The sequence below is a fragment of the Camelus bactrianus genome, chromosome 4, assembly GCF_048773025.1.
Source record: "Camelus bactrianus isolate YW-2024 breed Bactrian camel chromosome 4, ASM4877302v1, whole genome shotgun sequence".
Taxonomy (NCBI): domain Eukaryota; kingdom Metazoa; phylum Chordata; class Mammalia; order Artiodactyla; family Camelidae; genus Camelus; species Camelus bactrianus.
Window position 1 is genome coordinate 15,714,463 of NC_133542.1, and position 23,125 is coordinate 15,737,587.

Consider the following 23,125-nt stretch of genomic DNA (forward strand, 5'->3'; position numbering starts at 1 on the left):
TATCACCAGCTAGCCCTAATCAATCTAGATGGTGCAGAAAAATTGCCAGTAGAGACTGCTTGCATTTCTGACCCACAAAGGCATGAGATATAATAAAGATGGTGAGCCAGTAAGTGTTGTGATAGTTTGTAATTCAGCAGTAGCTAGCCGGAACAACCATACAGCTCTTTTCTTCCCATATCTGACTGATCTACAGACCAGCTATTTCAGTATAACATGGAAGAGGGAGTTGTTCTTGTTGTTATTGCTGGTGTTTTTAATGTGTATGGCTTGTCTCCATTTGGGGGATATTCTTATTCAATAGGCCTAGAAAAGAACCTAGAAAAAGAAGCACATCTTACATCCTAACATGAAAAGCTTTCCTTGAAGAAACCCCCTCTAAAACAAACTTGAAAATTGTCTGTTCTCTGCTTGAACATTCAGATGATAGGGATATATACACCTCACAAAGTAAACCCAGTCTTAATTATGGAAATGTTTTTGCTGAGGGTAGAAGAGAGTGATTTATAGGTCAAATGTCTCTGACAAATTCCATGGCAGGAATTCATGAGCTACTTATGCTCTGCTATTACAAAATTCAACTGTATCACATGCTTCTTTAGGTCCAGCTTTGAACTGAGACTTCTAATTCAAAATCATAAAAAAAAGAATCCATTTAGCTCAGTTCATCTATCTTTGAGCAGAGCACTTTATTCCAAAACCTGTCATAGGCAATTGACCAGCCTAGAATGTGCTGTCCATAAGTAAAGTGCTCACCCAGGTCCAATCAGCTGTGGCCATGGAATCAGGTCATGTGCTCCAGAACATGACTATTTATGGTGGTAGAGTAGAGGGTCAGACAATCTCCAAGAAGGAAACATAAAGAAACCAGTACTGTGATGTACAGCTAATATATTTTCGTTTACATGCAAGTCTTCAAATACTTGAAAAGTTCTATTCATTACCTATTATCCATTATCTACTCATCTCTGGTTGTAATCACCAGGGTCTAGTCAGAAGATAAAAACTACATACGTTATTTTAATATAATTTAATTAAAAGAATGGTTATCCAGGTATTAGAAAACCAAAAAGGTAAAGGGTAACACTAAGGTCTTGGCTGGTACTGATGCTTCAGGATCTTGAAAAAGAGAACTTATGAGACTAAGACACACATCTCTGACAAGGAGGTGCTTTGAGTATTGCTAAATTAGTGCACCAATGGCACTAAAGCAAGATAGAACTAACTAAATAAATCTCAATAGAACTAAAACAACAGAACTATCACCTCATTGGTTCAGGCCACTATATTCCCATCAAAGACATAACAATCATGTCATACTGTAAATTCCTTTTAGTCAACTATGGGGTCTGTTTTTTTCATATGAATTCTCACTGTGCCAGGTTTTATCCAGTATTTGCTGAGGTAGTTGAGTCTTCAAACTCAGGTGTTAGATTGCAGTTTAGCCACAAAAATGTTCAGGTTTAGTCTTGATCATTTTACTGAGTTTTTTCCTTTTATTCCTTTCTGTCATCCAGAATGTTCACTGTTTCTCTCAACTTAATTCATTTAGCGCAGCATCTCAAATAACTCCTCACAGAAAATCACTTTTTCATAACTAATCTCAAAAACTCCTTACCCTATAACCTAAGAAAAACTCAAATTCTATCCAATCAAATGATTCTAAATAAACATTTCCATCTTGGATAATTAATAAAATTTGTCACTGAGAATAATTTTCTACTAGATAAAGTATTAAAGTGGAACTATTTTTGTTATTGAAATGACTGTGTACTCTTGATTGGTTCTTTGGTTTTATTAGTCCAAAAATTAATGAGTGCCTATCTGTACTAGACACTGTATGTGTAAGTGATTTCAGTCTCAGTTCATTAATTTATGAAATAAATAAATAAGTAAACACTGAAATACAGTTGAAATGTAAGTTTCTAGTAGATGTAGAATTTCCTCTTTTGATTATTTAATACAATGGCCATATATAAAGTAACAGGAACTGCAGAAATAAAAATGGCTATGATGTGATTCTTGTCACCAAAGAATGCAGGCTTATGTGAAGTGAGACATTGCTTAAGGCTGTGCCCTGCTCTGAGCCATGTTCCCATGAGCTCCTTAGAAGCTCTCAATTTTGGCATTGTCATTAGTACTAACTGTAAAGCAGCACTAATCACCCTCCATCACCAGGACAACCACAACAACCTATTTTCCCAGTCATTTTTGGGGTGAGACTGACCACAACTGCTGTCTGACCCACACATCTGTGAAATCATTGGCATGACCCTGAGAGATGGCTGTCCAAGTTAGGACAGGAGTTCAGGAATACAACATAATCATCTGATATTTTTATATATAGCAAAATGATCACCACAATACAAACCCTCAACCCACACACCCAGGAAGAAAGAGACCCTGTACCTGAAGCCGACCCAGAGAACAATCCCTTTGATGGGTCATTATGTGAAGGTCATGCTGGACATTACTTGCAGGAACATCATCACTGGCCTACTGGGCGTCCAATAGTTCCTGGTGAAGCCATGCACCATCACCACCTTGGGGCACCTCCATAAATGCAGGTGATGAAATTCACCATGAGTGAGTGGGGTTGGGTCTCAGGATTGCTGTGGAGGCCAAGATCCTGGCTTGCTTGCCCAGCCAAGTTGGTGGAGGGGCTGAAGCAGCTGGCCAAATCAGACCCCACGGCACCTTGAGTCCTGGAAGACCATTAGGGAAGAATCAAACATGCTCTGCCAGTCCAAGTCCCTTATCAAGCACATTCAGCTGTACCTGAAAGCTTAGTCATTCCCTGATGGCCTGGAGGAAGACATGGACAAGGGCGAGGTGTCTGCCCACCAGGAGCTCAAGCAGTGGGCTGCTACCTGGTCAAGAAGTACTAGTAGGATATGGTAGAGGCCCTCAAGATGTGATGCTTTGGGCCTGCTAGCACTGGCCCGTCATCCTTACCAGGTCACCAAAGGCGTACAGTATCTCAATGAGATCAAAGCCAGGGAGGTGGCTGGCTTCCCGTGGGCCATGAAAGAGGGGGCACAGTGCGAGGAGAACACGCAGAGCATTCGCTTCGACATCCGCAATGTAACGCTCGCGCAGACACCATTCACAGCGTCCCCAATGCCGTCTCAGGCGGGCACCGACCGCCAGGCCTGGCCCGTGGGGCCGTTCTGCCTGTGGCGAGCGAGTGGGCACAACAAGAGGTTGGTGGCCTCTACAGTGTCCTGAACAGGAAGTGGGTCACGTATTGGAGGACTCCCAAGTGCCAGCACCCTCGTATTTGTCATGAAGACCCGTAAACGAGTCTTGGACTCCACTGCCGTCCTGAGGTAAACACAGGCAGCCAGGCCTCCCCACCGAGCGGCTGGATAACTGTGGCTGACCCTGCCCACAAACACCTTCCACCTCACCAGCCGCCGCAGCCACGTCTTGGTGGCAATATGCAAAAGTGCAGAGGCCTGAAGAGCAACATCCTAGCCCCAGGCAACTTCCAAGACTGATTTCACATGGCCTCCCTCAGCGCAGCCCCGCCGCCTCGTCCAGCAGGCGAATGGCGACCGGGCAGACCCCAGAGAGATCTCACAACACATCGCGAGACTGTCCCGGCGCCGGGATTCTCTGCTGGCCGCTTTCCGGAGACCACTCTGTGCCATGACTGAACGTGAACATCTGATACCATTTCTTTTAATATTTATTACAAGATTACAAAGACAACAGAAATGCCCTTGCAGCTGGGACTTATTTGGCCTGGGGAAAGGGAGGCGGGGCGGAATGAACCATCCAAAACTTTTAAAATCATATCTTCACAGAGAAACTCAAATGACCTGCCAAATTTTAGAATAAAATCATTTAAGAGGTTTTTTTGAAAAGTCCCATAGAAATGATGTCCACTTATAACAGGATTTCACCTGTATGACACTATTTTTCCTCATTTTTGTTTTAAGGTATTATTTAGCATGTTTATAAATACTTTTTTCTTTAAGATCTTAAGCCTTCTTTTGCTCTCTTTAACAATTTAAGAGACTAATAAGGTGTCATCTTCCTAAAAGCTACTTTGGTATCTATTCTTTTTTAAAAAAAAACTCTCCAACTTTGTGGGTTTTAATGATTCAGGTAACTCTTGTAAGCTCTGCCACTCATCTTCTAAAACCTTCAAATAAAATGGAGTGTGTGGTTAAAAAAAAATAACTAACCAGAGAGTTAACTTGAATATTGCCAGACTCACATCTGTTCTTGGCCTCACTAGAGCCTTACCAGCAAAATGTGAGCTCGTAAGCCTCAAACATTAAGTGTAGGAAATACCTAAAGAAACCCACAGGATGACCTGGAAATTTTTTAAATGCATGCTAAATGCTTCTTTATTGCTTGTGTTCCGGGAGGAGTTAGACAAAACAGGATAATAAAAGTAGCCATGAGTAGTACTTTAGCATTTACTTATTCCTCTATTAATCCAATCTTTTAGTCTTCATCATAATGAAGTGGGAATTTAAAATAGCACAGACACTTTGTAAAACAGTTCGGCAGTTTCTCTAAATGTTAAACCGAGTTACCACGTCAATGCAAAATTTCCATATGAAACAGTTCCACTCATAGGATTCTCCTCAAGAGAAATGAAAACATATGTCCACATAAAAACTTGTACACAAATGTTCACAGCAGAATTATTCATAATAGTTAAAAAGTGGAAATGATTCAAATGTCCATCAACTGATGAATGTATAAACAAAATCTAGTGTATCCATACAATGGAATATTATTTGGCTATAAGAAGGAATGAAGTATTGATGTTACAACATAGATGAACCTTGAAAACATTAGGCTAAGTAAAAGAAACTAGTCACAAGAAACCACAAGTTATATGAGTCCACTTACATGAAATTTACACCATAGGCAAATCTGTATTAAAGTATAGCACATTAGTGTTTAACTAGGGTTGGAGGTGAGAAGAGAAAAGATGGGGGTGGTGAGTAGTGACTGCTAATGGCTATGCTGTTTCTTTGGGGTAATGAAAGTGTTCTAAATTAGATTATGATCATCTTTGCACAGTACTATACATATACTAAAAACGATTCAATTGTGCACTTTAAACAATTGAACAATTAAACACCACAAACTTTAGGGTATGTATGTAAAATATACTCAAATAGAACTGTTTAAAAAGAAGAAATCTTGTTGCTGACTAAGGTGCCATTCTCTTTTACAAATTAATAAAATGGAGACTCAGAAGATAAGTGTCTGTTTAAGTTTCAGATTTTAGAATTTGCTAAAATAGAACTCAACCTCTGTGTTCAAGTCTAATAATATTTCCACTATATGAGCATTTCCCTCACAAAGTGAGAACTAAAGCTTATTTACAGAGACTACTTAGATATTGGAAGGGCTTGCAAACCATTACCTGTGAGGAAAAATTAAGGGAGTTAAAGATGATGGAACGATAACTATAGTAATATTAAATGATTTGTAGTGATATTCTGTGGAAGAAAAGGTAGAATTATTTTGTTTTACTGCAAAAGACAGAACTAGAGTCAAACAGCATAAAGCTTGGGACTGGACAGGGGAGTTAGGTTAATACCATAGGGTTTAAAAGTTGAACTTGAGAGTAATAAAAAGCTGCTTTGAAACACAGCCCCACCTAAGACTGGGAAATGTACTTAACATTTTTAATCCTCAGTGGTCTGCTATAATACAACTTTTTTACATAGGTAGAGATGGTCCTTGGATGGCCCTTAAGCAAACATCCAGTAGGTATGAAGAGTGCTTAGTGACAGGCACCGGGCTTGACGTCCCTGGACTCTAAATAAAGGATCTACATTGGAGATATCGCTAATCCCAAATATCAGAGGTCATTTTTTATTTCTGCTAATATGTTCAAAGAGCATACAGGTGATTTGACCAAAGTGATGACATGACGGTTAACTCTTACAGACATCTACACAGCACCCTCAATTAAAAAAAAAAAAAGTTAGAAGTGGCATAGGATCAAGGCAGTGGAAACTATCTTACTGTTAATATTTCAGTTGATAAAGCTTTATTAGAAAAGAGCCACACACATTAAGTCTAGGAAATACCAAGAAACCCACAGGACCTGGAGATTTCTTAAAATTCCTATTATGTATTTTGCTACCTGGTTTCCAGAAGGAGTAAGACAAAAGAAAATAATCAAAAAGGAAAGAAAACAGCAAACTTTGACCATTTGTGAAGATGACCTCACTTTCTATTTTACAAATAGAAACCATCAGATAGAAATCCCCACAAATCCCTATTCCAGGCACAAACAACCTATCCCCATACACTCCATTCTTGCCTCCCATACATATGAATAGGACTCCTTTCTCTTGTTGAAAATTAATCCTTTTATATTCTAGTTCAAATTAATTTTCATCGCAAAGGAATTCTTTAATTATTTCTTCTATTTATTTTATCTCCTTCTTCTCCTTCTGGTGACTTTTTCCCCTTAGCATACAAAAATTCTCAAGTATATTCCTCTAAGGAGGAAAAAAATTATCTTTATTTCTGTGTCCCTTCCTGGCTGGACTATGTGACAATCATCTGTACTTGTCTTCACTTCCTTCCCTTCATTTCGTTCTTCTTATTTTTGGAAGATATTCATTAAGATCACCAATAAAGTCCTAATTTTGTTAACAAATCTCTTTATTGACGTTTGTCTCAGAATCTGCAATATCTGGTTTCTTTCCTGGTTCTTGTGTATTTCTTATGTCTTCTTTTCTGGTTTTTCTTTCTCTACCAGCCTATGAGAAAGTGGTGATTGCCCACCCAGAGTTCCATCCCCACCCACCATATTGCCTCTGTTCTGTCCTCCATATACACTCCTTAGCTCTACTGACAGCACTGTCATCCACCCAGTTGCCCAAAACATCACCTTGAGCCTCACTGTGAACCCCTCTATTTCCCCTTTCCAGAAAAACGATCTTCAAGTCTTATCTTCCTCCAGCTAGCATTCTAATCTACCCCCTACAATGGTTAAGGTTATATTTCTAAAATATAAATCTGATCACATTAGCTTTCTCTTTAAAAATCCTTTCATGGTTTCGAATGCCAACAAGATCAAGTCTTAAATACTTAGTGTATCGCCAAAGGCTCTTTGTGACCTTACCCTTTACCTTTCACTACTCCTAATTATACACATGGCCCCACCAACAGTTTGCTGAGTGGGGCATACTTTCTCAAGCCTTCCTACCTTTTCAAAGGCTTTTTCTGCTACCAAGCTTAAGACCATGTTCAAGCCTCAAGTTGCAAGAGAGAAAAAATATATACATGTAAGTCTCATTTCTCCAATAAAAGCTTCCTTGGCAGCTCATGATGGAGTTCTGTACTCCCTCCTCTTAAACTATCTCTATTTTATACTTATTGTAGAGTAGTATAATATTTAGCTCTTTGTAATTCAAGTAATAATAATAATAATGTCAATAATAATTGACAAAAATACCCAGAATTTTTTGAGACGTGACTTAACAGGTATTAGCTCATTTAATACTCACATAAGTCTTGAGGTAACATTTATCACTACTCCCATTTTACAGGTGAGATCACTGAGACACAGAAAGTGAAATAATTTGTCTAACATCTAACAAGTGGTAAGGAGAAGATTCAAATGAAAGCAGATGGGTGACAAAATCCATGCTTTCAGCTGAAGCCTGTGAACTCTGGGAAGCTAGGGTCCATGTCTTACTCATCTTTGTAACCAGTGCCTAGCATATAGCTTGCCACATAGTTAGTGCCCTATTACTGCATGTTGAATTAAATGCCAAGCCCAAGGGAAGTTGCACTGAATTCCAAATATATTTTCAAGTGAAATTGATTTATGTATGTCTCCAATGAAATCAAGGAAAATATATTTTATATAAATAAATTTAAGCACTTGTAGAAATATTTTAAAAATAATTTACAGTTGCAAGAGACAAATATATATACATATAGGTATTAGTCACTGCACATCAACACAGTAAAAATGTATCACAAGACAGATGGCAACTCCAAAAAGTCATAGGATTATTGATCAGATAGGCACTGAAACAGAAACTCTGTTACTCCATTGGCCTTCAAGGACATGAAATAGGAGTTTGTGCCATGAAGCATTTCTGCAAATACACTATGAAATATGGTGTTCCTCTAAGCAGCAAGATGCTTCAATCCAGAATCATCATCTTAAATCACCCCAGGGTCTTTCCTTGCCTCTTTTTTCCCATCTTATAGGCATTAAAATTTCAGAAATGAGAAACTGTCTCAATGGACACAATATGAAAGGGGTGTTGTTCCTATAGGAAGGAGCAATAATGTTAAACAGTATTACTGCCTTTGAAGACCAGCAATAAGAAGTAAAGCAGTTGCCAGCTCTGGAAATTCTTTATGTGAAAAACAAAATTGTATAATGTTCTGTTTCATTTGCAGAAACTATACCAGAGAAAAATACATCAATTGTATAAATTTCAACTTCTAGAATTTCAGCTCACTTTGGTGGATGGCGGGGGGCATGTTTAGATTCAAAGTCCTGGCAACACTGGCTTTTCAAGCATTGTGAAAATCTCTGGAAGTCAGCTATGGTTTAAAAAAATGTATGTATACATAGAAAGACTGATACCCTCCCTCTCTGTCTTTCTTACTCAGTATATGATAGTGGAGAGGGCACAGGCAATAAGGACATATAGATTCTCATCTGCCTCTATCATTTACTAAAGTATGTGGTAAGTTGCTTTCTCTATATACGTCATTTTTTTCCATTTTAACATGAAACGAAGTATTTTTCTTACAGAATTATTGTGAAAATTAGAGATGTATATAAGGTTTCCATCCTCATACTTAATACAGCTTATACAATCTTTGGCATTATTCATTAATAAAGAATATTCAGTATTAATGTTTATGTGCATAAAGAGCTCAAACAAGTCCCCTGAAAGAAAGGTAGCTAAAAACTAAAATCACTATGACACAGTAAAAAAAAAAAAAGGAGAAGGGCAGACATAAAAATGGGGCAGAGGTGGAGTAACAATGTCTGGCAGTAGTAATAAAAGCATGTTGCAAAGGTGTGAGGCAGGAAAGCTGGCCTTACATCCCATCCCAGGCCTTTGTAGAGAGACCTGTGTCTTCCTAACCCACTTAGAGCCCTTAGTCCTTTTCCTCTATCCCTTATCACTCTGGCTTCACACAGAGATGTAAATAACTGATAAAAGGGTCTTACCTGCTTTGTGGTCTTTGCATTTTATTGTGGATCAGAGCTTTGGATCCCTGTACTAACAGTCGGAAAAACCCTTTGTGTTGGTAGTATAAAAACAGCCAAGAGTCAGGCAGCAAAGAGTGCCTTGTGATTATAATATTATTATAACTTTATAAAAATACTGCTGAGCTCACTGTAACCTGCAAAACTGTCACATACCACCCTAGGAACACAAGAACTTTATCACGTACTCCTAAGAAAACAATACCTTAAGCTCCATGACCCACTGGAGACATTACACTCAGTGAATTGAGTTTAAGACACAGCCCTATGGCCTTTTTCAAAAAATTAAATAATAAAATAGCCATTAAGTAACCCAGGCAAGGAACAGATCAATTTACTGTAAGAGATTATGTGGCAAAAAAAGAGAGGAAATCTGCACATCCAAGGTAAGTAAAAGATGGAAGGAATTACAAAGAATAAAAGCAAAGAAGTATAGTGAGGTTAAATGTTACACTGCTGATAACAATAATCATGCGTAGTCAAAAATGAAGAGAAACATTCCATCTCTCAATAAGTCTCACAAAATCAGTTATTTCCTCCAGCAGTGAAATGAATCAATGTCTATTTGGGTGAGCTTGAATTTGGGACCATGTAGTATAAAAAACGTGTGTTTTTAAACAATAGGAGGAAACTCAGTGTGGGGAGATGCTCCCAAGATGAGTCACAATAGAAGAACTCCTTGAATGGAAAGGCATGTGTAATCAGCCACGCTATTTAAACTTTTAAAACTCTTATTCATTCCCTTTCTCTCTCTCTCCTGTTGTGTATTTGTAGTTGTATTTATGTTAAGTTAAAAATTCCCATGATAGGAACACGTTACATCTAAGATAAAAACTGGAAAGAGAAGAGGAATCAGACACTCTCCAATTTACCAAAGCTTCCATGAAATCCCAGAGCACTTTGCTGTGCCTGCATTAATAGGACATATTTTAGCGTCTCTTCCATTATTATGAAAGTTTTTACTCATTTACATATGCACTAGATTATAGATCCTAGGAAAGGTACTGAGAATGATCACTTATTGAGGGAGTCCTATTAGGTGCTGACACTCTGGTAACTCATTTAACAACAGGTATTCTCCTTTTATGTGTAAGGAAACTCACTCAGAAGAAGTAACATCCCACGTTAGAGCTTACAAAGAGCAGAGCAAGAGTCAGAATCCATATCAGTCTGACTCCCAAGTGTAAACTCTTCCCACTCCCTGCATCAGTAAGGCAATGAGCCCCCAAACCAGACTCATAGCAGATACACGTAATTGAGGAAATCATTCTTTCCCTTCATCACAGATGTGGCCTTAAGAAATCTCCATGCATCCTCTAAAGGTGTAACTAAAAAGGCATAAAAAATGAAACCTGTGGGTCATGCCGACTACCATGCGGGGACAGTGCCATTCATTTTGGTGTCTCGTCATGCCTAGGGATGCTACAGATATTTGTTGAAAGAATGAATAAAGTATTAACACTGAAAGAGAGAAAAACAAGTTTGGGAATAAAAATGGAACAGAAAACTAACAATGCATACGAATAGAAAGGAACTCTTTTGTTCATTTCATGCACATTGGGATTTGCATGAAATGAATAAGCTGAATAGACTGGCAGACTGAATTTTAGCAGTAGTTTGGCTATTCACAACAGAAACATGATGAATATTTCAAACTAAAGGCTCACCACATTTACTTGGGAGATGGCTCCTTTTAGATCACCTCACTTTCATGCTAAAAAATGGAAAGGTCACAGTATTTCTGAAAACATTTTCCTCTAGGGAGACAACATTTCTTAAAATGACAGTCCAGCAAGGCTGCATAGCATCCCAAAAGTTTGGTGGCAACTGGAAGTCTCTTCTCAGCAATGGGTAATAATAATTTGCTTCCAAACAATCTCTAGAAATTTGCTTACTGAGTCAGGGTAATCTTTCTGAAAAGACACTCCTTTTATTAATTCTAACAATCTAGATTGATGCTAAATGTTCTGGAGGTTGGCAGGGGGCAGGTGGACTGAGATAAAGGATTAAAATAGCTTGGGTATAATTTTTGTGCATAATTAAAGAGAAATTAGTGTTAATTATCTATGCAACCAATAAGTATCTACGCTGTAGCTAATGTGGTGTGTATTAACACTATTGAGTTTCAGGTTCAACATGAGGTAAGTGTATACTCAGAAAAATGGAGTACACAGTAAAATTTCTTCTTTCCTTCATTAAGCAGTCTCTATTAAGTAATTCCTCCCAAAAATACATACTTCAATCTTTTGTCTTAGACAGCTTATAATAAATTATAGTCATCAGCTGTTATAAGAATCAAAAAAGCTTAATACATATTATAAAGAGCCAACTTTTCTCCTGGCCACGGGCAGGTATGGAGGACACACAAAATGCGTGCATGATGCATGAAATTTTGGTGTAGTAAACACTGCTGAATGCAATGAAAGAAAATATCCTTCTCTGTGGTTAACATCCCAAGGTATCAAGTGCAGGAACAGGAAACAGTGAGGTACGGTGTGCTGGCTCCTCCTCCTGTTTGTAACCACCTACTTGCCTGTCCAATTACCCTGTGCAATTAGCCACAACAGCACCTGTATCACCACTGTGCCTATGAGCTAATGTGTCTTTCCCACTTTATTATAAACACTTCAAAGATAAGAGCTTGTCTTAGTCACCATTTTATTCCTAACAGAGCCACTGGTTCCTAATATCTTCTCAGGAAGTGTCAGTGAAATGTTCTTTGTGGAATGGCTGCTGCACCATCCAAGTCCCTAAGCCACCTGTGAATGGAAAGGACTACATAAAAAATCTCAGGTATTCTCTGTCCTTGGATATTTATCCTGCACCAGAACCTTAGGTTCCACCTTATTCCAACCGAGCATAATCTCCCCCAAAATTCATTTCTGCTTTAGGACCTCATGAGAGGAAGAAGAGGAAGAGCACAGCAGCAGTGAAGTACACGCTCCTCTGGTGTCTGAGACGCAGGGCCGGGGCCAGGGGGTGGGGGCAATCCTAGGGCTGCCTCAGGAGGTTCCTCTTCTCTACGGCTCTATCAGGACTTAACTTTGATACCCTCCAGTGTCAGACAGCTGTGACAATAACCAGAGACAAGTCACTAAAGTCCTCTGTCTCTACCCAGGTGTTGAACAGCACTTTCTCTTCTGCTATTCATTTCTTTCTATATTCCCATCCTATACACACAGACAGCACAAAATCCAAAGATCTCATAAATTACTGTCCCATACCATCACTGCAGAGCCTTTTCACGTTGAAAATAACAACATAGTCTGACTCTTATTTACTGAAAAAAATAAATATTGTCATTAAATTTCCCTAAAACCCAAAGCATCCTATTTCCAGGGATTTATTCCCATTCATGAATATTCTATATTTATTATATCACAAATACTATATTTATATTTCAATATACAATGGCATGTTTCTTTTGAGGCTGAAAGGGAAATACTTCTGTCTTTATGGTTTTATTGTTTTTCTACCAGATGATTAGAAAGCAAAAGTATGAGCTTTAAAGATGTCAGAGGCAATCCTGTTCTGTCATTTTTTTATGCACATGCTGACTCAATGTCATAGAATAACTGTGTTGCTTTCTGCTTTCCCTGACAGTCCAAAGAAAGAGTAATGCATACAAATCATTTTACTGTTTAAAAGTTTTGAATAAAACATGCTAACCTTGTCATACTAAGTGACAGACAGAAATGTCACCATTGTTTGCCAGGGACAAATAATCCATATACTTCATGTATAATTCATCTGATCTTTAAGAATGTTTAACAATATTGAATTTAGATAAATTTCAATGTTATGATGCATCAAACTTCTTTTATCAATTTACACATGTGCCTCATCAATTTAAGTCTTCATTTGTATTACTCTATTTTTGTATTAACTATGACAGATCAAGAGGCTATTCTTATTTCCAGGAAAAATTTATAGGTGCATTGTCCATATTATAGCCTCCTCTCCACGTCCCTTGCTCCATCAGGTCTTAACTTGGAAACCTCAAATAACCCAAGGGTTGTAAATCTGCCACAGAAGCCCCAGTTCCAAGTACAGGTATCTACAAGTCTTTTGACATAGAGCCTTTGGTCTCCAAACAGAGATTGAAGAACTCAGAGAGATAAGATTTCAATCCTTTCTAAAATAAGATTTCATTGGCTTCCAAAGCCTTTCTGTCAATCAAAGCTAACCAAAGGCAGGTCTGAAAAATGAGCTGGCTTGCGGGTAAAATAGATGGACAAGAATATTTTGAACAGGCTTCAAAGTGAGCTGGAATTTCCTATGCTGTGAATCAAGAGAAATGATGTTGGCAGTCTACTGCTGAGTATGATCTCCTGAGCAGCCGCCAATGCAGATAATCTTGTGGTTTCCCTGCATCTGAAAGGACTTCTCTCTGCCGTCACCACGTAAAACCAGTGCCTCCAAGAGGAAAATAAAACATTTGGTTGACAGTGCCTTCCACATGGTTAGACAATAACATTACTACAGAATCATTTAAGAAATGACTCACTGAGCTTAGGAATGAATTGAGAAACTAAATGTAAATCAGACTGAAATCTCCAGGAGCATCTTCTGGAAGTCTGTTTCCTATTTTAGGAAGAGTAATTAATCATTTTTGTACAACTTAATTTTGCCAAGTTGTCCCTTCTCCCCTATCAGAATTTTTCCTTGTCTGTGAGCCTCAGAAAGTTCTTTCTGCCCTTGGAGATCATTTTACTTCTATTAAGAACATTTGATAAAATAACAAAAGTTGTCATGATTCAGAGGGTAAGAGTTCTGTTGTGGTGGTTGTTCTCAGAAGGCGGGATCAAGCGAAGAGCCAGCATACCCACACATTTCACATTTCGTAAGCTAACAATTCATATCGTCTCTTCAGGTTCTTATATACATGCTTATGCAGAGGCCATGTCAGCTTCTCTCAATTAACCCTAGGTGCGCACATGGGCACACACAAACATATAGTTATATATATATATATGTATATATATATATATATATATACACACACACACATACATACACATATATGTATTCTTTTCTTGGTACACTGGCAAAGGCAAACCATTTTTCACTAGTTGAGCTCTCTCCTTCGTGGCTCATTCACAGAGTAGAAGAAAATTGTATGAGAAATTCATTTAAATCTTCAGAGGGGGAAGAGTCAGTAATATAAATAGAGTTGGGTAAATAAACCCATAGGAGATTATTTATATTTATACATTGGATTTAAGAAGAGTTTCCTTTTGAGAAATGCTAAATCCATTAAGGGACTCTATAGAATGCCTCTTTCAAAAACTATTTGGAATAGGTTTGTTTTTTTTTTTTTTAACTGCTCAAATTACTTCTGATTTTTTACATAGCATCTTTTTTCTGGGTTGAGTATCTATAGTTTACATGTAATTTTCCAAGGGTCATGACATTCATCCAAAATATTTAAGAACCACTGTTTGGCACCATGTGGGCTCTTATTTCTCTAGAAGGGTTTGAACTACCTCTACTTGGAGGTAGGAAATTATATCATCTATACTACAGAAACTCAAGCTTTACTGGTCTAAAAGAGTTAACACTGGTCCTTAAATAAGTAATTTATACCAGATATCACTGACAAATTTTCACATTTCAGTCACAGTATACATATGTCCATAGATTTCCATTATTTTCCAAACAGTTCTAATTTCATTGTGGAACATTTGCCAGATGGAAAGGGGCCATTTTATGGGCTTCTGGCAGGTAAAGGTTGGATCTGCTAAATGAAAACCCCATGTTTGAGGAGCCCATGAAATTGGCAATAACTGACTTTTGAACACAAAGAGAATTTTAAACCTGCTTTTATTTGGAACAAGTCAAGAGATTCCTTTGAAGAGATTTTTATTAACCCTTAAAATATTCTTTGTTAAATGTGGACCTTTAACTAGTATCAATTTGGATGAAAGATTTGTTGAATGGGTTCCCATACTAATTCTCAATATTAAAACTACCATTATGATCATTATTTTGTTTATATTATTTAGCAAATATTTAAAGGATGGAAACTGTAATTCATTAAGTGATACTTTGGAAAACCTCTACTTCCCAGAGCAGAGAAGTGGCAAGTAGAATGCACTGATTTTGTTTATGTATATACATCCTATATGTGTAATGAATGCTTGCTAAAGTTATTCATCCCTACTTGATAGAGCTATTATTTCTTCTCACTAACTATAATTTACTTTCCTTTCCCCAGGGTCTGGGGTCTTTTAAAAATCCACTTGTCATTTTAAACTTCTTTCTTCCTCTACAGTCATTTTATCTTGGAGATTCAGTAAAATATTTAGCATTTCTTTAGGACAGATTTAGGATTAACATTGGTGTATTGACCTTATGGAATCTTCCCCCACTATTTTCTACTTACACATTTCTGCTTAGTATTTTTTTTTCCACTTAGAATGAGCAGGTGAAAGGAAAATGTGTCGGGGGGGTGGGGGAGATATTAACCCCTAAATGGATTTTTTTAAACCAAACCAATGCCAACAGTCCAGCAGCAAGTAGTACTGTGTGTAATCAACAAAGCAGTGTGGAGGAAAATGTATTATAGTTATGATTCTGATAAATATAAACAAGACTAATACTTTTTAGGACATCAGAGAGCCAGGAGGAAAAAGGGTGACAATAGATGTGCCATAGCATTCTGTTTGTTATTTTTATGGTAAAATAAATAAGTAAAAATAATGAAATTTCTCCTTTCATTTGAAGGAATAATTCCCATTAACCAAATGCCAAGAGAAATGTTCACAAGAATGGTTATAGACAGTATGCTTTTCATCCACTAAGATTAAAATAAAGTATTTTTCAAAACCATAAGCCTCATGCACCTCAACAAAATTTACAATATCAATGTTTCATTATTTAAAACTTCTCATTTTTCATGCTGTCCCAACAATGATATGATATCAACTCACTTAGTGCATTTCACAAAATTAAGGATGTTGGCCAAGAAACAGTCAGCAGGCAGCAGGCAACCCTGCTCTCTTTCTCAACTGCATTTGGAAGCCCAAATGTTGAAGCTACATTTTCTATGCTTACTTTTTTTTTGGTTGGTTCAGCAAATATTTCTTAATGAGGACTTCTGATCTTACAGATGAGAATACTTAAATAGGGTAGGAATCTGCTAGAAGGTGAATAATCAAAAGAAGGAAGAGGAGAAGGAAGAGGAGGTTTACAACTAACATAACAAAAAGTGGGCCACAGGAGACTGCCATTTCCAACATAAGCATGCAATACACTGTAGCATGATCCTGTAGCATGGAGAGGTAAAAATGTTATTTATAGAGAGCCACAAAATGAATCAAATGATGAGAAGTTATTTCAATTTCACAATAACCTCAATGAGTAATTTTGATGTGGAAAGATGAACCCCGGCAAAGAACTGAGAGATAAAGAAGAAATGACGGAGATCTGAATTACTCTGCAGATAAAAGTAAGCTTGACTTGGAGTTTGAGGCTTGGGGGAAGTTTTAGGGGTTCTTAGCCAAATAGAGGTGATTTCTCCTTGTCAATGCCCTATATAATTAGTTGATTCCTCTTACAAGGCACTGAGTAAGAGATTTAGAACTCCAATACACAGATACCAGTCAAAAACACTTTTCATTAAAATCTTTTTAATTTTCTACTCAAAAAATATTAAAGAATAATCAGATATTACCTATAATAGCTGTCCCAGTAATATGCTAATATGATTCCATCCTTTTCATTACAAAAGTCCAAATAGTGACAACCCCTGCCTTCTAAATTAAGATGGGCAAAGAGAGGTCACTCCATTGTCAAGATCCATGAACATAACTTTCCCTGGTGGTAAGGTGATTCAAGACTTTGTTTTATAACCAGGATAACTGTAGAGAGTATCTTTCAATTATACCTTTTCATTTCTCATATGGGCCACTGAGAGACTTGCATCCTGTTTCCTCAAGGAAATAATTCAAAATAGGAAGCCTACATAATTTCTTATAACCTAGAAGATGTAAACATTTTCCAGTACACTTTGTGCTGTCACTCTCTCCTCAGTTGGAACTTATGTAAGCTTATCTTCTGGAAATGGAACCATCCCAAAGCATGAATGATAGTAGATCAAATCTGTTTGTTTGTAAATGAAAGACAGGCTGTCATGTCATAAACTCACAGCCTGGTTTTTCAAGAATCCACAAATAGGACATGGAAAATAGGAGAAAAAAATTGAGAATTTGGGTAGCTGTGGCATAATATAAGAAGAAAGGACACTGCCTGCCCATCAAGCAAAAGGTTGAAGACCCTGAGATAAAGATAATCACTGAGAAATACCTATGGTAGTAATGCCTGGGAACTTTAAAAACAGGGACATCTAAAAAGCAAATGTGGTTTGTTTTCAGTGCTGGGAGGCAACACAACCAACTTCTGATGTCCCCAAACCCTCAATAAAATCTTGAAGTACAGAACTGACTTTGCTCATGTTATTTTGACAAAAGTGCAAGGATAGAAAGAAAAAGGAAAGTTGCAGGAAATGAGATACACAGGAGATATGTTAAAATTCAGAGGAAAATAAAAAATCAGGGCAAAAGTGACTAAGAGAAATTTAAGGGATGGGGGTGACATAGAATTTGCACCAAAATGTGCACATTGGCTAGTTGGTGGTGGTGGTGGCAGGATTTTTGTCTGTTGGTTTGCTTCCTTGTTTGCAACATCACAAGGGATAGCCACTCTCACCACTTTTATTCAACACAGTTTTGGAAGTCCTAGTTACAGCAATCAGAGATGAAAAAGAAATAAAAGGAATCCAAATTGGAAAAAATGAAGTAAAACCGTCACTGTTTGCAGACGACATTTTACCATGCATAGAAAATCCTAAAAACACTATCAGGAAACTACTAGAGCTCATCAGCGAATTAGGTAAAGTTGTAGGACACAAAATTAATACACAGAAAGAAATCTGGTTCATTTCTATACACTAACAATGAAGTATCAGAAAGAGAAATTAAGGGAACAATCACATTTACCATTGCATCAAAAAGAATAAAATACCTAGAAATAAACCTATCTAAGGAGGCAACAGACCTATACTCCAAAAACTGTAAGATCCTAATAAAAGAAACTGAAGACAACACAAACAGATGGAAAGATATACTGTGTTCTTGGGAGAATCAGCATTAAAATGAACATATTACCCAAGACAATCTACAGACTCAACACAATCCCTATCAAATTACCAATGGCATTTTTCACAGAACTAGAAGATAAAATGTTTAAATTTATATGGAAATACAAAAGACTCCAAATTGCCAAAATAATCTTGAGAAAGAATATAGCTGGAGGAATTATGCTCCTTAACTTCAGACTACACTACAATGCTACAGTAATCAAAATAGTATGGTACTGGCACAAAGGCAAACACATAATAAAAACAGATAATAGATCAATGGAACAGTATAGAAAGCCCAGAAATAAACCCAAGCACTCAGAGTCAATTAATTCATAACAAAGGAGGTAAGAATATACAATGGAGAAAAGACAGTCTCTTTAATAAGTGATGCTGTGGAAACTGGACAGCTACATGTAAAAGAATGAAATTAGAACATTTCTCATACCACATACAAAACTAAACTCAAAATGGATTAAAGATACCAATATAAAACTGGGTACTATAAAACTCCTAGAGGAAAACATACACAGAACACTCTTTGACATAAATTTCAGCAATATTTTTTGGGTCTGTCTCCTAGAGTAATGGAAATAAAAATAAAAATAAACAAATGGGACCTAATTAAACTTAAGTGCTTTTGCACAGCAAAGGAAACCATAAACAAAACAAAAAGACAACCTACAGACTGGGAAAAAATATTTGCAAACAATGCAACCAATAAGGGATTAATTTCCAAAATATACAAACAGCTCATACAGCTTAATATCAAAAAACAAACAACCCAGCAAAATATGAGCATAATACCTAAATAGACATTTATCCAAAGAAGACATATGGATGGCCAATAAAAACATGAAAAGATGCTCAATATCACTCATTAGAGAAATGCAAATCAGAATTCCAAGAGGTATCACTTCACAGCAGTCAGAATGGCCATCATTAAAAAGTCTACAAATAATAAATGCTAGAGATAGTGTGAAGAAAAAGGAACCCTCCTACACTGCTTGTGGGAAGGTAAATTGGTGCAGCCACTACGGAGAAGAGTATAGAGGTTCCTTAAAAAACTAAAAGCAGAGTTACCATATGATCCTGCAATCCCACTCCTAGGCATAAATCTGGAGAAAACTCTAACTCAAAAAGATACATGCACCCCAATGTTCATAGCAGCACTATTTACAATAGCCAAGACACGGAAGAAACCTAAATGTCCGTCAACAAATGAATGGATAAGGAAGGTGTTATATATATGTAATATATGTAATAAATGTGTGTGTGTATGTGTGTGTGTGTGTGTGTGTGTGTGTGTGTATATATATATATATATATATAATGTATATATATTACTCAGCCATAAAAAGAATGAAATAATGCTATTTGCAGCACTGGATGGATCAAGAGATTATCATATTAAGTGAAAAGTCAGACAGAGAAAGACAAATTTCATATATTACTTACACATGGAATCTAAAAATTATCATAGAAATGAACTTATTTACAAAATAGAAATAGACTGAGACATAGAAAACAAACTTACAGTTACCAAAGGGAAAAGTGGGGGCAGAGGAAAGTGAGGGATAAATTAGGAGTTAAGGATTAACATATACACACTACTATATATAAAATATATAAACAACAAGGACCTATTGTATAGCACAGGAAACTATATTCGATATCTTATAGTAACCCATAATGGAAAAGAATCTGAAAAAGAAGATATAAATACATGTATTACTGAATCTCTTTGATGTACACTTAAAGCTATCACAACATTGTAAATGAATTATATTTCAATTCTTTAAAAAATGGTTAACAAAATAAAAGCATAGGTTATCTGGCCAGCTGATGCTTGTGTAATGTACATAAAACAGGTGTGATGATCATAGAAGCTCAAAATGATATAAGACGGACGAGCAAATTAGAGATACTAATAGTGAATATATTACATGCCAGAAAAGAATAAATAAAGATAGATCTCTCCTGTTACACTGTTCTGACTGGACATCATACACAATGCTTGTTTATTTTGTTCGTTTGACTTTTTTGTATTTTTTGCCTGAGGTGATAGAAAAATAGTACATGGAAGTGGGAAATTCAAAAAGAAAGCCAAATGTCTAGGAGGAGATTTGTATATAGACTAAGGATGAGGGCTACAGAAAAATAAATCAAGCCACTAACAAATTTAAAGCCCTGACATCACAGCTAAATAAGATTCTTGTAGTTCTGTCCGCAACGAATATTGTCTCTGCCCATACCTTTGCTTTGTCTTAAGGAAGGAACTAAGTTGAGAGGCACCCTAGTGAGTCATGTGATCACCGATGCCCAGAACTCCATGTTTTCCTCAGAAAGCAGTTCAGTCTTTCTATCATCCATCTGTACACAAATTCTAGATCCTTTACTTCAGTCTGTTTATGAGGAAAAGCTGTTGACAGCAGGGAATCAGGAAAAGTACATTTCTAGGCTGAATCTAAACTTAGCCACTATCTAATTCTGTAATGTTGGAGCAAGTTGCAGAACCTATCTGGGCCATAGTTGCTTCATCTGTAAATGAGGAACATAACGGCCTCAACCTTGTAAAAAAATTTTTTTAAGGACTCAATGGGTCCATATATATAAAACACTTAAGAACAGTGCCTGACATGTAACAACAACTGTAAAAATGTTAGCTATTACTATGATTTGTACTAACAGCAGTGCCATATAAGGCAGAGAAATACTTGTCACACAGTAGTTACTCAGTAAAAGGGATTTCCATCCTCTCTCTCTCATCACCCCTCTCCCTCATTTTTAAACACATATGGGCATCCCTTAGCTTTCTCTTCCATTGGCACAGTGCCTGGCACATTCCTCGTCTCTGACAACCACAAGGGTAGTTATGCCACAACGCACGTGTACATCATAGAGGGGAGACAGGTGAGTAAGAAAGTATTGCAGGGTTATTGGTCTCAGTGCCTAGGGCCTTAGAATTTTAAAGATGGAAAGGGCTTCCTACATCACTGATTGGAAACCTGTTACCTTCTCTCTCTGGTCTGTAGGAACCTCTATTTAGTTTATTCCAATACCTACACTAGTCTATACTTCACCACTCCATCTAACTTACCAATTGCTACAACAGCAGTTCTCCTTCCTGGCTGCACAGTAGAGTCATGTGAAACTTTAAAAATACCAAATACATGATTATACTATCTTTTTTTAAGTGGCTGATTATTAAAATCACCCAGTAAGTTATTCAAAACTACCTATTATTCAACAGAATCAGTTTATTTGGGGTGGGGCCATGGAATTTTTTTTTCAGAAGCACCTAAAATAATTAATATTCATCTTAGTTTGGATACCACTGTTCTGCCCTTCGTCTCACCTCATCTAATCTTACCTACACTTGAACTTGGAGTTAGGGAAACGAGGAACAAAAACCCATCATACTAAGAGGGGAAAAAAGAACTTTTTTTCTTTTTTGATATCTTGATATGCTTTTTGATGTCTTAGATATCACGATCACATATTTAAACATAGGTCCCACGTACTTGGGAAGGATTTCCTTCCCTCCTGGGGCAGCTTTTGGAGTAATTCTGACTTCTCAGTAATTCTGAGTAGTCTAACTTCTACTCCTAGGATATCACCAAGTGCTCCATCTGTTGCCATCTCTCAGAAACTGATTAAACAACAAGTAGAATTCCCCTCACTCTGACAAGAACACCTATAGACAGAAAAAATGTAAAAGACTGAGTGTGAAAATTGCAAGTCAACATGCCTAGAGCCATGATAAATATGCAAACTGCTGGCATAAAAGCACATGTGACAAGCATTGAGGGATGTACCTATACCAAATGAGAACTTTTTTCTTTAGCTAGTCTCTTTCCCATCTCTCACCACCTCCTTCAGGGTTAATTTTTGTACATATCATATCCTGAAATAAAATGAATTCTCCTGCAAAACAGGTACTTGGTAGCTGGCTCATTGCCAAAAAAATTATACATTATATATATATATATATAGCTTCACTTTAAATTAGACTGGATAAGTGCAATCGGAATATCTTTCTGTGTGTATTCACATATTGTCATTTTGGGGATAGTTGGTGGGGACAGTGGTGGAAAAAATCTTACTATGAATCATTAAAGACATTATTAAATTCCGTGGCACATAGTCTCATACTGTTATTTCTCTCACCTTGCTTGTGAATATTCAACTTAGAACACAAGACAAAGGAATAAGTTTTGCTCACCTGCATTTTGTTCCAGGCATAGAGAAACTTCCTCACTAGGGTCTGAATGGGAGAGGATCAAAAGAATCTTTCCTAAGGTTTCATTTGATCTACAAACCATAGTCCATGAAGCAGCCATCTGATTTTTAAAAGTCAAAGAGCTCAGTAAAGAGAAAAGGATATAAATATGAGGCTTTGGGAATCAAAGACTGTTTAGGAAGGGTCTCTAAACCTCATATCAGGACTTCTCTAAATCACTTAATTATTACAACATCAAAAACAGAAGAAAGAAATTCCCCTTGAAAAATAAAAACACTGTTATAAAAGAAAAGTCTGAGTGAATAGGAAATATGTGTATTTGCCCACAGTGTGCTTGTGACTACTGCTACCACAGGACTCATCACAGTGCTTACCTGCCCCCCACCTCCCCTGTGATGCTGAGAGAGCCTTAAGGGCAGAGACTGCATCCTGTCTGGCACACTGACATCTAGTACAAACATTCGCTGAATCCGTGAATAATCCCCTTTTCAACTTAAAGAGAGGGAAA

General features: G+C 37.1%; 1 pseudogene; it reads left to right on the forward strand.

The window, feature by feature from the left end:
* Positions 1-2,351: 2,351 nt before the first annotated feature.
* Positions 2,352-3,289, forward strand: LOC123617680 (elongation factor 2-like; annotated as a pseudogene).
* Positions 3,290-23,125: the final 19,836 nt, after the last annotated feature.